Source organism: Sus scrofa, chromosome 7 (genome assembly GCF_000003025.6).
Source record: "Sus scrofa isolate TJ Tabasco breed Duroc chromosome 7, Sscrofa11.1, whole genome shotgun sequence".
In the NCBI taxonomy this organism is placed as follows: Eukaryota; Metazoa; Chordata; class Mammalia; order Artiodactyla; family Suidae; genus Sus; species Sus scrofa.
Window position 1 is genome coordinate 114,549,010 of NC_010449.5, and position 16,074 is coordinate 114,565,083.

Consider the following 16,074-nt stretch of genomic DNA (forward strand, 5'->3'; position numbering starts at 1 on the left):
TCAGCCAGGCCAAGGGGATGATGCTAAAGAGGAGCCTCTGGGAAGCCCTTAGTCCAGAAAGAGCTCTTTGCGTTTGGAGAACTAAAGGCCGGCATTCTGCAGCCTTAGAGCCAGGTAGCTCAGTAAGCATTTACAGAGCGCCAAGTGTGAAGACAAGGCACCCTATCACTTAGGCCGCCCCACCCCTTCCTCCTTTTTTCAGGGAACTTTGCCTTCTTCCTTCCTGTCCTTGCCACTTGGTTACCATGGGAACAACCTCAGTCCTAGGATTGGACCACACCCTTCTGGCCGCAGCTGATTGGGCTAGAGGGGAACACCTCACCCAGGCCGGACCAATCAGAATCTTGATCCCTTTAAACCTGGGAAGTTGGGACCAAGAGAGCGATGAAGCTCTTGGCACAGGACTGGACAAATTGTACCTCCCTCTGGGGATGCTGACAGCCAGGTTCTCAGCCGAGGGAACCAGGAAGGAGTGAAAGATATTTCTGCAGAGAGAAGGTTTAATGAGGAAGATGCGAGAGATGAGGAATCGCCAGAGAGCCTGTTTCCTGTTCTTCTGAGTAGTGGCTGCACTCCTACCCTGGGGCTCCTTAAAACAAAGCCTCTTTTTTGCTTAAATTGCATCCAGTGGGTTTATATCCTTGCCAAATGCTCAGGCTTTATAGATGCATAAATACAGCAGGGCCTCTGCCCTGAAGAAGGTCATAAACCAGCGGGAGACACGGACATATACACTAAACATTAACTACAGGTCAATAAGTGCTGTAATAAAAGTTTGTTCAAGGCAAGGAGGTTGCAGAGATAAATCAAGATAAGAGACACAAAAGCATTTTGAAAAGGAAAAATATGTATGTCCCCTCAATCACACTTAGGAGATTCAATTTTCAATGTAATCAAGAACACAGCCATTCCACTTTCAGAGGGATCCTGTTTGTACAAGGCAGGTGCTGACTTATTATTGGGCAATGAGTAAATTACCAAAGTCTCATGCTTTCTTTTTCCTCATCTGTGTTTTGTGAGTGGATGCGTACACATCATTACAATGTCCCAAAGCATTGGGAAGTGTCTGCAGTTTCTGCTCTTGCTGCAATGTCACGATTTTCTACCTTTTCGCCCTCCTTGACTCCGCAAAGCTAAAAGGCTGTTGACTCAACTAAAACAAAATCTTGCATGTAAAATCAAATCTCACTGGTTGAGAAGTTTGCCGATAGACATACCTTTGCTGTATTAACCACAGATGGTGACATTATATCTGGAGAAAAAGTGTGACCACTTCCATCTAAACAATCTTCAGAATTGTCCTGTCCAGGGACACCTCGAACATTGAAATAGTTTAGGAAAGAGCAAAGATATCTTACTGAGAAATACTTCTCTCCATCACAGTCAGACACCTGTTTATTCTTGCTGATTTTTTTTTTTTTTTCTTGGCTGTACCCACAGTATGTGGAAGTTACTGGGCCCAGGGTCAAACCCTCACCACAGGAGCAACCTGAGCTGCTGCAGTGACAACGCTGGGTCCTTAACCTGCTGCACCACAGGAGAACTCCTATTCCTGCTGAATTTTTGGTGGTGGAGGTAACAGCACAAGAATAGCTTAGAAGCACCTGTTGAACAGGAACAAAGTGGGCTTTGGTAGCAAGCTGACCTAGGTTAAAATTCCAGCTCTACTGATTGCCAGCTGTGGGTCTTGGGCAAAGTACTTAACCTCTTTGAGCCTCAGTTTCCTCATTATTGTAGGAAGGAACTGATAAAAGACACTGACAGAAGATGTGCTGCGAGGCTAGACGGGTGGGTGAATAGAATCCGGGAGGGCTGTAAGGATTAAATGAGAGAAGGGGGATAAGCACAGCCTAACACGAAATGGAGCTAAACGCTTTATTTCTTCTCTTGTATCCTGGAGGCAACTGGGTTTTCTGGGGCAGGAGGGAAGGAAAGAACTTCCTTTCTGGCTGAGCTGCTCTACTCCTGGGGATCGGAATCTGATCAATCACATTTCATGAGAATGATGGGTTTCTAGAGACTCTCATCATTTAAAACTCTGTAGCCTAAGAATAATTTTCCCACATAAATAATTGTAAATTTGGAGGCCTGATCCTCAGAGCGCAAATTTTACAATTGTAGTCTTGTGCTTTTTTTTTTTTTTTTTTCTTTTTAAGGTCGCACCTGCAGCCTATGGAGGTTCCCAGGCTAAGGGTCAAATCAGAGCTGTAGCGCCGGCCTACACCACAGCTACAGCAATGCTGGATCGGAGCCACTTCTGCGATTTACACTGCAGCTCTTGGCAATGCTGGATCCTTAACCCACTGAGCAAGGCCAGGGATTGAACCTGCATCCTCATGGATATAAGTCAGGTTTGTTAACCGCTGAGCCACGACGGGAACTCCCATAGTTTTGTGCTTTCATTGAAACTTTGCTCTCTGTACCATCTCTTATTATTTTGCAGAAAGCTCACATATAAATTAATAGCAAGAGCTGTCACAGTAATTGGCCTTCTCCATAGCACTTTATCTCAGCTAATCTTTCCACAAAAGTGATTACACATTGTTGCATTGTTCAGGCTCAGCACTTCCAAGACCACTTGAAGTGGAAAGTCCCAGGACACCTACACGTGACTGTGGTTCCCCCACTGCTGACTCAGGTTATCTATTTCTGTTTAGCTGTTGAAGTGGCGCCACCGTGTGGCAATGTTATGAATGGTGTGCCCCACAATTTCTCTGTTTTTTGTTTTTTAGTTTTATTAGCGTGTATATGACTTATAATGTTGTATTGGTTTTAGGTGTACAGCAAAGTGAATCAGTTACACATTTATCCATCCTTTTTTCACATACAGGTTATTGCAGATTATTGAGCAGATTTCCCTGTGCTACCCAGTAGTCCTTGTTAGTTATTTTATATATAGTAGTGTGTATATGTTAACACCAACCTCCTAATCTATCCCTCCCCCAACCAGTTTTGAAATGAAGGGATTCCTGACTAATGTTTTAATTCAGTGGGGTTCTGTATTTCAATTATGAGGCATAGGATAAGGCTTTATTCATATTCTTACATTATTCCAGATTTCCACAATTCAAATTCACATCAAATGTAACTGCACTATCATCAATTTATTTAAATCTTTTAACTCCTTATTCAGGAGTTTCTATTAAGGTTTTCCCACACAGAACTTTTTTTTTTTTTTTTTTTTTTGGTCTTTTTAGGGCTGCACTTGTGGAGGTTCCCAGGCTAGGTGTTTGTTGAATCAGAGCTGTAGCTGCCAACCTACACCACAGCCGCAGCAACGAGGGATGCAAACTTCATCTACGACCTACACCGAAGCTCACAGCAACGCTGCATCCTTAACCCACTGAGGGAGGCCAGGGATCGAACCTTGTCCTCATGGATACTGGTCAGTTTATTTCCGCTGAGCCACAATGGGAACTCCCCATGCAGAACATTTTTAAGGAAGGTTCTTAATCTGGGGGATTGTAATAACATTGTTGTGTGTGTCGGGGGGGGGTGCACTTGTCCTTCTGTGGGCATCGTGTCTATGTTATAAGGACTCTAGGAGGAGGCAACCGTGTAGGGGTCACTCCTGCTTTAAGACCAGGACCAAGGAAATCCCGTCTTGGTGCAGCAGAAATGAATCCGATTAGTAACCATGAGGATGCAGGTTTGATCCCTGGCCTAGCTCAGTGGGTTTAGGATCTGGCATTGCAGAGCTGTGGCGTAGATCGTCTGTGTCGTGGGTCGCAGACGCAGCTCGGATCTGGCATTGCTCTGGCTGCTGTATAGGCTGGCAACTGCAGCTCTGATTCAACCCCTAGCTTGGGAACCTCCATAGGCCCACGGGTGCAGCCCTAGAAAGACAAAAGACAAAAACAAAACAAAACAGGATCCTGAAGCTAACATCTTATGGTTAGCGGTCAAACCAAGCCTGGATCTCCTGGTGACTGAAGCCAATCCTCAGACACTGTTTAAGTTTAAACTCTGAATGGTTCAGTGGTCTTTTTAAAATTTGGTTTCCTGCTGCTCCTTCCACCCCTCAGCCTAAATGAAAAATGTGCAGGCTTCAAGCCAGACAGACCTGGGTTTATATGCCAGCTTCGCCAGCAGTGCCGCCTGAGCAGATGCTAAACCAGTCTGGGCCTTCCGTTTCTCTACATTTCCAAATACAGTTGAGGGGATCACACACGCACGCTCACACACACGTGAGCGCGTGAAAAACCTGGTGAAATCTGAGGAAGTTCTGGGGATTGTACCAACATTACCTTCCTGATTCTGATATTGTACTGTCGTTAGGGAAGATGTCACCATTAGGGGAATCTAGTTAAGAGGACATGGGACTCTGTACTATTTTTCAACTTCCTGTGAGATTGTGATTATTTTTAGATGTAAATAGATATTTTTTAAATTAGGTAATGAACCGATAAAGACAGAATCTCCAAAATATGTTTTCTAACGTCAGCGCTCTTCTGATCCTTACTGAACCATGGGGGAAATGCTTATGTCACAATCTTGCTTGGAAAAATAAAAATACTACTAAATTGAGCACACAATGTGATTACAACTCTGGTCAAGGAAAGGAATTTATACCACAAAGAAGTGGAGGAAGATACTTTGAAAAGTTCCTGGTACCCACATACCTCTGGTCAATTAACCTTTGACAAAGGAGGCAAGAATATACAATGTAGGAGCTCCCGTCGTGGCACAGCGGAAACAAATCCGACTAGGAACCATGAGGTTGCAGGTTCGATCCCTGGCCTCACTCAGTGGGTTAAGGATCCGGCATTGCTGCGAACTGTGGTGTAGGTCACAGACTCGGCTCAGATCTGGTGTTGCTGCGGCTGTGGTGTAAGCCGGTGGCTACAGCTCCATTAGACTCCTAGCTGGGAACCTCCATATGCCTCAGATGTGGTCCTAAAAAGACAAAAACAAACAAACCTCAAAATGGCTTAAAAACTTAACTATAAGTCATGACATCAGGAGTTCCCTTGTGGCACAGCAGGTTAAAAATCTGGCGTTGTCACTGCAGCTCCCTGGCCTGGGAACTTCCATGTGCCTTGGGAAAAAAATAGAGAGAGATGTGACACCATAAAACTCCTAGAAGGGAATACAGGCAAAACATTCTCTGACATAAATCGTAGCAATGTTTTCTTAGGTCAGTCTCCCAAGGCAATAGAAATAAAAGCAAAAGTAAACCAATGGGACCTAAACCAAATTATAAACTTTTGCACAGCAAAGGAAACCATAAACAAAATGAAAAGACAAGCTACAGACTAGGAGAAAATATTTGCTAATGGCTTAATTTCCAAATATACAAGCAGCTCAACAACAACAAAACAAACCCAATCCAAAAAATGGGCAGGGAGTTCCCATTGTGGCAAAGCAGAAATGAATCTGACTAGGAACCATGAGGTCGAGGGTTCGACTGCTGGCCTTGCTCAGTGGGTTAAGGATCCGGCATTGCCATGAGCTGTGGTGTCGGTCGCAGACTCGACTCTGATCTGGCCTTGCTTTGGCTGTAGCATAGGCCAGCAGCAACAGCTCTGATTAGACCCCTAGCCTGGGAACCTCCATATGCTGCAGATGAGGCCCTAAAAAGACAAAAAGACAAAAAAAAAAAAAAAAAAAAAAAAAAGACACAAAATGAAAGGGCAGAAAGGAGTTCCCATTGCGATGCAAGGGAAATGAACCTCACTAGGAACCATGAGGTTTCATGTTCAATCCCTGGCCTCGTTCAGCGGGTTAAGGATCTGGCGTGAACTGTGGTATAGGTCACAGATGCAGCTTGGATCTCCAGTTGCTGTGGCTCTGGCGTAGGCTGGTGGCTACGGCTCCGATTAGACCCCTAGCCTGGGAACCTCCATATGCCGCGGGAGCAGCCCAACAAATAGCAAAAAGACCAAAAAAAAAAAAAAATTATATATATATATGTATATATATATATATTTCTCCAAAGAACACATCCAGATGGCCAACAGGCACATGAAAAGATGCTTAATATCGCTAATTATTACAGAGATGCAAATCAAAACTACAGGGAGGTATCATCACACTGGTGACAAATGAGCATCATCAAAAAGTCTACAAATAATATGGAGTCCCCAGGTGGCCTCCTAGTTAAGGAATTGGTGTCGTCGCTGCTGTGGCTCAAGTTCAATCCCTGGCCTGGGAATTTACTCATGCTGTGGGCATGGGCAAAAAAAAAAAAAAAAAAAGTCTGCAAACTGTAAACGCTGGAGGGCATAGATAAAAGGGAACCTTCCTATACTGTTGGTGAGAATGTAAATTGGCAGAGCCACTATGAAAAACAGCCTGGAAGGTCCTTAAAAAACTAAAAATAGAGTTACCGTAGGATTCTGCACTCCTGCTTTAGGGCATATATCTAGAGAAAAACTCTAACTTGAGAAGATCCATGCACCTCAATGTTCATAGCAGCACTGTTTACAATGGCCAAGATATGGAAACAACCTAAATGTCCATCAGCAGAGGAGTGGATAAAGAAGATATGGTTCAAATATACGATGGAATATCACTGAGCCATAAAAAGAATGAAATAATGCCATTTGCAGCAACATAGCTGCAACTAGAGATTGTCATACTAAGTGAAGTCAGTCAGACAAAGACAAATATCATATGATATCACTAATATGTTGCATCTAACAAATGATACAAATGAACTTATTTGCAAAACAGGAAAAGACTCACAGAGGTAGAAAACATACTTACGGTTACCAAAGGGGAAAGGGGCAGGGAGGGGATAAATTGGGGATTTGGAATTAGCAGATACACACTACTATATATAAAATATATAAACAACAAGGCCCTATTGTATAGCACAGGAAAGTCTGTTCAAATCTTGTTTATTATATATATGTGTATATATACATATATATCACTTGCTGGACACTGAAACTAACACAACAGTATAATCAACGATACTTCAATTAAAGAATAGTGGCGATTATCTCTGGGTCACAGAAATTTGTTTCCTATCCACTTTACTGTATTTTCTGAATTTTCGACAATGAAGCTGACTTCTATAATCAAGGAGAGGACACTTCATTGAAAGAAGAGCTGACCAAAGCTGAGCCAGAAAATCCAAGATGTATTTGCCTGTCACTCTGGGCAGTATTGGTCTTGAAGAGTTGAGGTACTCTTTATTCTTTAATGAAATGAATAATAAAATAAAATACATATGCTTATGTGAAAAATGCATAATGTGTTGCAGCGTGGAAAGGAAGTTCCTTGACTACCTCCTCCTTCATTCCCAGAGGAAATTAACTGCTTATTTCCATTTTTTTTTTTCCAAACCATACTCAAGAAGATATGGTTCAAGAAGATATGATGGAATATCACCGAGCCATAGAAAGAATGAAATAATGCCATTTTTGGAGAAATCTGCAGCTCACATTTCAGGGAAGCACAGTGGAAAAGTAATCATATATCTTATGTTGTTTACTTCTAGAAGGCACCTCGTTCTGGCCAGGATTGCATCAGGCTTCCTGGAGGAGGCTGCCTCCGCCTTGAATGTATAGGAGGTGTCTGCACCTGTCCTTGGGAACTCACTTCCTTCCATCTCTTAAAGGTCTGCTGTCTCTGCAGGTCAGCAGTGGATATCTCCATGGCCCAGGCATGAGGCCACAGAGCAATCTCTCTTTTCATTCTCATCTTCTCCCCATGGAACGCTGAATGGGGCTTTTCCACTCAGAGTCTGTAGGTATATTCCTGGGGGTCTCTGGGTTCTCCCCAAAATTTTCAATGCTGCATTTTCATTTTTGGATCATCTAGATGGCCACCCCAAAACCAAGTACTGCTTCAGGATTTTAAGCCAACTTTTCCATTTGAATCAAGGTCATGTTCATGGCAGACAAATCAGTGTGCAGTATCATTGAAAGCAAGTATTTCACCAGAGTTCAAAGCAAGAAAGATGGCCAGAGAATTGGGTGGTCCTATGAGAAGATGGATTTTCTAGCTCTCATTTCCTTCCCATCCAACTTGTGACAACATGTACTAGCAGTTAAGTGTGGTATAAATAAACAGTGAAAGAATTTCACTAAATACTTTAAAAATATATTCTGTATTACTTTGGGGGGTGAACAATTAAATTGACTGGCTCATTAAAATAATGGATAGGCAGTTTAAAAGAAGTTTATATTCAAAGCTTCCCCCAAAAAACCGACAGTGATAATGTCAGTGACTCAAATAATTGTCCATTATCTAAAAAAAAAATTTTAAATGTTGAAAATACATCTTTGTCCCATTAAACCACACACCAGTGGTTCACAGTGATTCAGTTTCAGTAAAATATCATCCATCAATTTGATTTAATGTTAACTTGGAGTTCATGACTCTGTGTTTTTGTTTTTGTCTTTTTGTCCTTTTTAGGGCCCCACCAGCGGCACATGGAGGTTCCCAGGAGAGAAGTCCAACCAGAGCTGTAGCGACTGGCCTAGGCCACAGCAACACCAGGTCCGAGCTGCGTCTGCAACCTATACCACAGCTCATGGCGACACCGGATCCTTAATCTACTGAGCGAGGCCAGGGATCGAACTCCCAACCTCATGGTTCCTCGTCGGATTCGTTTCCACTGAGCCAGTACAGGAACTCCTGTGTTTGTATTTTTAAGTTTCATTTCATTTAAAAGCTGGGACAGCAACTCCTGGGACAGGAACTTCCTGAATATGAAATTTTAGCAGTTGTTTTTGTTCCTTTTCTTCCCTGCCTTGGAAGTGTTCAGCACAATTTAGGAGGGACTCTCCCCTCCCCCCACATAGCCGGGGTGCGGGGGTGGTGGTAAATACTTCTGATTTTGTCCCTTGCCTTGCGGTAGCAGATGAAGAACGCGTCCTTCCAGCCCTTGGGGCAAGGGAAACCAGTTTTTCAATGGGTGGTGTTTTAGTGTCCAGTTTCATTGGCCCATCAGGATCTACCAGGAAAGAAGAGAGACTAGGCCTTCTCTGGGAAGGGATGGAGCAGGAAGGGCTGCGTGTGAACCGCGTTGAGTCCGGGGGTGGGCTGGCACGGCCCCAGCTTCTCCTGGGAGGTTCTGGATGCAGGCGCCTCTGTCGTCTGCACGCAGGACGGATCAGGTTCTCAGCATGGACAACGCCCAGCGATGCCACAAGACTCTGTTCTGTCCTCGTGTGACTATGCACTGCAGATGCCTCCTTGAAACACTCCAGGACCCCTGAGGCCCCAAAGGCGCGCCTGGCCACCCAGGAGGCAGGGGTGGGAGGAACCCCCTTCCTCATCCTCCCCACCCCCCCGCACAGTACTTAGTTGGGGGGTGACTTACTCCAGCTGGATGTCCCCAACCTGGGTCAATGATTGAGCATCAGTCAACCATATCAGGAACACCCCAAGGAGGGGACACTGCCCACCACTGCTGGTACACAGGAGGGGGCAGGAGGTGCTGAAGGAATCTGGAGGCTGGGACCAACCTCGGTTCCAAGACAACACAGACAAGCGATTCCAGCTGCAGGAAATATGTTCCCTCTCCCTTCCTCTTTGTCAGCCTTTCTCTGGATGGGCTGTATCTGTCAGAAAGCGAGATGGCAGGTTCTGGAATGTGGTTTCCGGAGTCCCAGCCCCAGAGCAGGTAGCTGAGTGGGCCTGAGACTGAGAGTCACGAGGCCAGCGACCACCAAGCCATGTTTAAGGCCGGGGAAGAGTCATTGTCCTGTGTTTCAGGCAGGACTCTGAGCTATAAGCCACTCTGGCTGATTGAAGCTGAAAAGGAACTGACCAAAGGCTCACAAAACTGGCTTGAGAACTGAGATTAGATATTGGGCCAGAATCACTGACCAAATCACAACCCTGAAACAGACTAGAAAGGGACACTGCTGCCATCTGTCATCTGACGTTGCTGCCCTGGCGTGATAGATTCTATTTCCTTCTTCCAACCCATACCTCCCTGCCCCGCTGACTTCGAGCTTGGCTATATGACTTGCACTGACCCCTGGAATTTGGGCAAAGTGACCATGTGCCCTTTCTTTTTGTCTTTTTTTTTTTTTTTTTTTTTTTTTTGCTATTTCTTGGGCCGCTCCTTCGGCATATGGAGGTTCCCAGGCTAGGGCGCCGGATCGTTAACCCGCTGAGCAAGGGCAGGGCTCGAACCCGCAACCTCATGGTTCCTAGTCAAATTCGTTAACCACTGCACCACGACGGGAACTCCTTTGTGCCCTTTCTGAGCAGTGTTTCTGTCTTGGTCCTGAGCTCCTGCCATCTTGCATGAGAAGAGCATACACTCCAGGGACCTCCTGTTCCTCCCACCTGAGCTCTGGAAAGATGTGGAGCCAGCCCTCCTGAACCCAGCTGACAGCCTGGAGCCCAGCCCATGGGAGCCCAGGAGAAACTAGCCAAGGCACAGTCCACTACCAACCATCGACCCTTCCACAGAACCATGAACAGGAAACACATGTTTGCTGTTGGAAGCCACTGAGATATGGGGGTATTTGTTACACAGTAGAAGCTGACAAATACACTGGACCAGCAGAAGAATCTCTCCTCCCCTGCTTCTTCCCCCCCCCCTTGGTGTTTTTAAGGGCCACCCCCTTGGCATATGGAAGTTCCTAGGCTAGGGGTCTAATCAGAGCTACCGCTGCCAGCCTATACCACAGACCACGGCAACATAGGATCCTCAACCCACAGAGGGAGGCCAAGGAACAGCCTGAATCCTCATGGATACGAGGGTTCTCCTGGGATATGTTTTAAAAAACATTATAACAGTGGACTCGAACTTTGACTTTTGCTTTTGGGTAATAGGTGTGATTTCTAGCACCCTGTCTACCTGCTCTTAGTATGAGACCATTTTGAAAAGAAGCGTATAGGAGTTCCCATCGTGGTGCCGTGGAAGCGAATCCGACTAGGAACCGTGGTTTTCGGGTTCGATTCCCGACCTGCTCAGTGGGTTAAGGATCTGGCATTGCTGTGAGCTATTGTGTAGGTCACAGATGTGGCTCAGATCTGGCGCTGCTGTGGCTCTGGCGTAGGCCAGCAGCAACAGCTCCGATTAGAGCCGTAGCCTGGGAACCTCCGTAGGCTGTGGGTGCGGCCCTAAAAAGACAAAAAAAGTCAAAAAGAAAAAAACAGAAAAAGAAGAAGTGTATAATATTGTAACAACTGGAGAGGCAAGTAAGCTATTTATGAAAATATTTAAAACTATTGGAAAGACATTTGGTAAACACTATATATATATATATAATAGTGTAATTGTGTATATATAATTATACATATAAATTTTTTTGGCTGCACCCATGGCATGCAGAAATTCTGGGGCCAGGGTTGCAACCCACGCCACAGCAGTGACCATACTGGACCACACTCCTTAATCCCCTGAGCCACCAGGGAACTCCCAAATGCTGTATATTAAACGCGCACACACACACTTCTTTCAATTTCCACCTGAAATTCATCCAAAGACTAAAACAATCATAAGCCTATAGAATGAGAAGAAGAGGGTGCATGGGCTGAGGAGAAGAGCTGGGTCTCAGTCCACTTGGGCAGGAAAACAAAATAGCACAGACTGTGTGGCTTATGAACAACAGACATTTATTTCTCAGGGTCTGCAGGCTAGAAGTCAGGGCACCAGCACAGTCAGGAGGGGCCTTCCTCTGGGTCAAGGACTTCTCGTTGTCCCCTCACATGGCAAAAGGGCGAGGGAGCTCTCTGAAGCCTCTTTCTATTTGGCCATGCCTGTGGCATGCAAAAGTTCCCAGGCCAGGGTTTGAACCCATGCCACAGCAGTGACAACACCACATCCTTAACCACTAGGTCACTAGGGAATTCCTGGAACCTCTTTTTTTTTTTTGCTCTTTAGGGCCACACCCACAGCATATGGAAGTTCCTAAACTAGGGGTCAAATTGGAGCTGTAAGCTGCCGGCCTACACCACAGCCATGGCAACTGTGTTCTGAGCCACTTCTGCAACCTATACCACAGCTCATGGCAACTCAAGATCCCTGACCCACTGAGTGAGGCCAGGGATCGAACCCACATCCTCATGAATTCTAGTCGGATTCACTTCCACTGTGCCACGAAGGGAACTCCCTGGACCCCCTTTGTATGATGAGGACTTTATCCTTACTCCCTAATCACCTAATGCCAAATACCTCACCTCCTAATACCATCGTCTTTGGGTATTAAGATATCAACATAAACTGAAAGGGACACAAACATTCAGAGGATAGCAAGACATCAATGCATTTTTGGAATAAGGCCGAGTATTGAAGGAATGGCACTGACCTAGAAGAGCAGAGAAAGCTACACCACAGAGGGCACGAGTTGAGAGCAAATTTTTACCCCTCACAGAACTTCCAAATGCATTAAAAGCACCAGGGACAGAAGCAGGCACCGCCAGGAGCCGGGACATGGGACTGAAGACAGTAACCGGTTGAACAATGGCCCCCAAAGATATTGGGTCCTAATCCCTGGAAACTGTGACTATTGCCGTACTTGGTTTTTTTGGGTTTTGTTTTTTCCTGCCTTTCAGGGCTGCACCTGTGGCACATGGAGGTTCCCAGGCTAGGAGTCGAATGGGAGCTACAGCTGCCGGCCTACACCACAGCCACAGCAACGCTGGACCTGAGCAGCATCTGCAACCCACACCACAGCTCATGGCAACACCGGATCCTCAACCCACTAAGCAAGGCCAGGGATCGAACCTGCAATCTCACAGTCACTAGTCAGACTCATTTCCACTGCGCCACAATAGGAACTCCGCCTTACTTGGAAAAAAGGATCTTTGCCCATGTGATTAAATTAAGGATTTTGAGACAGAGATTGTCCTGGGTTGTCCTGGTGGCCCAAATGTGATCACAAGAGGAAGCAGAGAAGGATTTGACATGGACCAAGAGGAAAAGGCTACGTGAAGGTGGGGCAGAGAGAAGTGCAATGTGGTGTGTCCCTGAAGACTGGAATGATATGCCCGCAAGCCAGTGAATGCCAGCAACCAGCAAAACTCAGAAGGCGAGAATGGATACTATGCCAGAGCCTCTGCAGGGAGGCTAGCCTGCCCACTCTTTGAGTTTGGACCAGTGAAACTGGTTTTGGACTTCTGACTTGTGAGAGAATACATTTTTGTCGTTTTAAGCCACCAAGTTTGTGGTAATTTGTTACAGCATCCACAGGAAGCATCAGAGGGTCTGGCTGAGAGTCAGATAAAGAAATACTAGGTGAGTTCTCGTCATGGCTCAGTGGAAACTGACTAGGAACCATGAGGACGCAGGTTTGATCCCTGGCCTCGCTTGGTGGGTTAAGGATCCGGTGTTGCTGTGAGCTATGGTGTAGGTCGCAGACGCTGCTTGGATCTGGCATTGTTGTGGCTGTGGCGTAGGCCAGTGGCTAGAGCTCCAGTGCCACCCCTAGCCTAGGAACTTCCATATGCCTTGGGTGCGGCCCTAAAAAGACAAAAAAAAAAAAAAAAAAAAAAGAAAGAAAGAAAGAAACACTAGGACACCCAGAGCCCCACCCTACCCTGTACGGCCCCACCTTGGCAGGAGATGGAGGTTCATTGTCTGGACAAGTTGAACTTGAACCAGAAATGCTTCTGACTCAGGGATGCCAGGCACACTGTGGGGTGAGGTGAGGCTCCTGATGGGAAACCAGGGAAGTCACGAGGGTCCACATTCCCAACAGAAATACTAGAGAAGTTCCCATTGTGACTCAGTGGAAACAAATCTGACTAGGAAACACAAGGACGCAGGTTCGATCCTTGGCCTCACTCGGTGGGTTAAGGATCCGGTGTTGCCGTGAGCTGTGGTGTGGGTCGCAGACACCACCCAGGGCTTCCATTTTCCATCTGACTCTTGGGATGTCAGTAGTCAGGCTCACCCCCTTGGGTAGGAGATTAAAGGATCGTTCCCTGGAGAACCTGAACAGCCTGAGAGAACAGGTCTCCCTATACTGACCTTTGGGGGTTCCTCCAACCAAAAAGCTGCCCCACTACCCTGTCACCCTGGGGTGACATCTCGAGCCCCACTGGGGAAAACAGCACTTTGCAACAGGTACTCAGTGCCTCACCATTGAGATGAGACTTGATGACTAAGGAGCAACACACCATTGAGATCCCACCACACCTTTTCTCAGACTCCTTTGAAAAAAGCTTCACAGGTGAAAGCGAATAAAACAAACAGAAAAGAAACTTGATCGCAGGGCGGGCTGCCTGCAAGTGGGACGTAAATAAACATCATAAGATGCAGCCCCCAGTGGCTTCCACCCAAGTGAGGGGCTGGGGACAGCCATCCCCAGGTCCTGACCTAAGGGTCTGTTTGGAACAAGGTAGGGAACAGTGAAAACTATAAAACAAAGACAAAAATGAAAAATTCAGGGACTTCCGGAGTTCCTGCCATGGTGCAGCAGAAACAAATCCAACTAGGATCCGTGAGGACTGGGGTTCAATTCCTGGCCTTGCTCCGTGGGTTAAGGATTTGGCGTTGCCGTAAGCTGCAGCAGCATAGGTTACAGAGGCGGCTCGGATCTGGCGTGGCTTGGCCGTGGTGTAGGCTGGCAGCTTACAGCTCAGACTCAACCACTAGCCTGAGAAACTCCATATGCCACAGGTGTGGCCCTAAAAGAAAAATCAATGAATAAAATAGCACATAATTCTGCCACCCAAAGATAACGACTGTTAACATTTTGATGTATGCTTGGCCAGGTAGTTTTCTTTACAAATTCATTTCATTTCATTGTGTCAACACAAAAATGAAACCATTCCATAAATACACTTTCACTTGGCTTTTTTCCCTCAATAGTTGGTTATAAATCAATTTGTATACAAAAAATATCCTTCTATTAGGCTGAACCATGTGAGATTACCAAAATTTAACCAGTTCTGAACCACAAAAATAGCAATTGCATATGGTTCCACCCAGTACAATTTTCTTTTAACCACCATAGAGGTTATTGCCCTTTGGACATGGCATAATTTACTCAACCTATCACTTATTATTGGGCATTTATGTAGTTTCCAATTGTCACAATGATAAAAATATTGCAGTGAAAAACACTTTTAGTCCATTCTTTTGACCATTCTTAATATCTCAGGATACATTTATTTTTACATACAGAACTTCCTGGGCCAGGAATCAAACCTGAGCCATAGCAGTGACAATGCTAGGTCCTTAACCACTAGGCCACCAGGGAACTCCTCAGGATATAGTTTTGTTTGCTTTTTTTTGTCTTTTTAGGGCCATACCCAAGGCATATGGAGGTTCCCAGGCTAGGGATCAAATCAGAGCTGTAGCCACTGGCCTACGCCACAGCCTCAGCAATGCCAGATCTGAGCCACATCTGTGACCTACACCACAGCTCACGGCAATCCTGGATCCTTAACCCACTGATGGAGGCCAGGGATCGAACCTGCATCCTCATGGATGCTAGTCAGATTCCTTTCCACTGAGCCATGACGGGAATTCCTGGTTTGTTTTTTGTTTTTCTTTTTGGCCTGCCCCACAGCATATGGAGTTCCCACTCCAGGGATCAGATCTGAGCCGCAGCTGCAACCTAAACAGCAGCTGCAGCAACATCAGATCCTTTAACCCACTGTGGCAGGCCGGGGATCGAATATGTATCCTGGCACTGCAGAGACACTGCAGATGCCATTATGTCACAGCAGGAACTCCTGTGTACAATTCTAGAGCTAGAATACATGTGATTAAAGGAATGCACATTTTGAAAGTTTTCGTTGTGTGTTGAAGGTGCAGTTTCGGAGGCAGCAGAGCTAGTTGGGACAAAGTCTTCTCTCCATTCCCAGAAGGATGGGGTTACTGATTCTCCTTAAAGGGCTGTCAAAAGGGAAGGAGGCGGAGTTCCCGTGGTGGCGCAGCGGTTAACGAATCCGACTAGGAACCATGAGGTTGCGGGTTCGGTCCCTACCCTTGCTCAGTGGGTTAACGATCCGGCGTTGCCGTGAGCTATGGTGTAGGTTGCAGACGCGGGTCGGATCCCGCGTTGCTGTGGCTCTGGCGTAGGCCGGTGGCTACAGCTCCGATTCAACCCCTAGCCTGGGAACCTCCATGTGCCGCGGGAGCGGCCCAAGAAATAGCAACAACAACAACAACAAAAAAGACAAAAGACAAAATAAATAAATAAATAA